This window comes from Rhagoletis zephyria, unplaced genomic scaffold (assembly GCF_001687245.7).
Source record: "Rhagoletis zephyria isolate East Lansing unplaced genomic scaffold, Rhagoletis_zephyria_1.1 Rzeph_scaffold_02117, whole genome shotgun sequence".
NCBI lineage: Eukaryota > Metazoa > Arthropoda > Insecta > Diptera > Tephritidae > Rhagoletis > Rhagoletis zephyria.
The window spans coordinates 45003-46979 of record NW_016159201.1 but is presented as its reverse complement, the minus strand read 5'-3'; the positions used below and the strand labels follow the sequence as shown (position 1 = coordinate 46979).

Here is a 1977-nt window from a genome sequence, read left to right as displayed (position 1 = left end):
AGAAATAATTTATTTAGAGACACTTTTATCAAAGTTGATAACTATGACATTGACCAGTTTTGTTACACAAATATTCACATGTGCGGCGCCCGGGTAACACGACCACAGGCAAAAAATATTGGTTGCAATTTGTCATTTTGTTTGCCAGAATCTGTTTTATCGAATTCGAATGTTAAAATTAATGCGAAAACTCCGCGGTTGCGAATGCGAATGCTAATATTCGCAACCACCCTGATATGTACATATGAGCGTGTCACATGCAGTACGACTGTTAAAGGCATACACTTGTATTACATGTTCACTCCTTGCATATATTTGCTTCATTATTTGGCTTACTCAGATTTGAAACCACATGTCATAATTTAACGCACATGAGTATTATTAGAAATCTCTACTGTAGCCAAGATATACGGATAAAATAATTTCGGATACTTACATGTACATACATATGTATGTAAGTATGTGTGTGTTCTTAAACGTAAACGAATTATATACTTCGGACTAATTTAGTTCGTCTTGTAACTTGTGATTAAATGCACACACCACAAATTTTGGGAGAAGTCAACCACTTATTTAGAAAAAATGCTAATGTCAAACATGTACTTAAACGTTTTTTAGCAGCTGATTTGGAAAAGATTTGTGAGCAAATGCTCTTGTTACACGTTATAAACTGTAGAATGTAATTGCATATGTATAATAATAATAATAGATTGGCTCTTACACATATATTAGTGTTTGGCTGAGCTTCTCCTCCGATTTGTTGCGTACGCCTTGATATTATCTCACAAAGGGGAGGGACCTACAGTTTTACGCCGACTCCGAACGGCGATTGTATTTTTATGAGAAGCTGTTTTTCATGGCAGAAATAAACTCGGAGATTTTCCATTGCCTGCCGAGGGGCGACCGCAGTTAAGAAAAAACCCTTTTTCAACATTTTTTTGCGATGCTGCTTTGACCAGGGCTTGAACCCAGGCCCTGCGAAGTGGAAGCACGCACTGCTTACCACTACACCACAGCGGCCACAATTGCATGTGTATACATATGTATATATTGGAACATTATTTTTCAGAAGTGATGTAATATCATTTAGATATCGGAAAATTTAACTCCATACCCATACCGAGAGGAAAGATGTTTGCACATCAAAAATTCTATTTTCGTTAGTATATAAATATTCTTGTGTGTAAAACTGTCTGTTACACGCTGTTAAATGGCGACTGTAAATATTTGTATACAACCGGCCAGAAGATGGTAATTTTTAAAAGAAGGGTATGGAAGTTCTAGTTAATAATATACTCTTATTAGCCAAAACTGCTTAGCATTGGCTCTCAGGAAGCTACTGAAAACCTCAGACACATTTGTAGTAGAAATATTTTATTTATTAAACAAGTAAGAGCACCGCTGTCTCCGGCTATGCCGAAGGCTTCATACCTTTCATGAAGATCTAAAAATTTTACTTTAACAAATTACTGCATTTGAAAAAATGTATATATTTACAGAATACATAGATAGAGGAGATACATATATGGAAAACCATACCTAAACAACACTATGGAAGATATACCTATGGAAGATATACCTTCCGGCAGTCCAGAAATGGTTTTTCTTCTTCCGGCAGTCCAGAAATGGTTTTTCTTCTTCCGGCAGTCCAGAAATGGTTTTTCTGAGATCGGGAAGGATCTGTCGGCGCTTGTTGAGAAATTTAAGCATTACGAAAAAATGTTTAAGTCTTTCACTTGTCTCGACGACCCTCCACACTCTGAGGATAGCCGAGAAAATAAAGGTGGGCATGTTATTAGTCCACCTAAAAAGACAGCCACAGATTCTAGTAAAAAAAACTCCTCCATCACAGTCCTTAGAACTTATTAATTTATCTTCTCCATGCCCTCAGGCATTGGAGCCTCCGATTTCTAAAGCCATATCCACTAGGTCTACTTCTAAAAATAGTCAAACCGTTGATTTAACAGTGTTGCCATC

At 36.8% G+C, this 1977-nt stretch overlaps 1 long non-coding RNA gene across 1 annotated transcript in view; it reads right to left on the bottom strand.

Moving 5' to 3' along the window:
- Window positions 1-324: 324 nt before the first annotated feature.
- LOC108366045 (uncharacterized) overlaps window positions 325-1977 on the bottom strand; it is a 17978-nt gene continuing 16325 nt past the window's right edge. Inside the window, exon 3 of the long non-coding RNA XR_001848043.1 lies at window positions 325-335. This is a non-coding gene — a long non-coding RNA (uncharacterized LOC108366045). The remainder of the gene's footprint in view (window positions 336-1977) is intronic.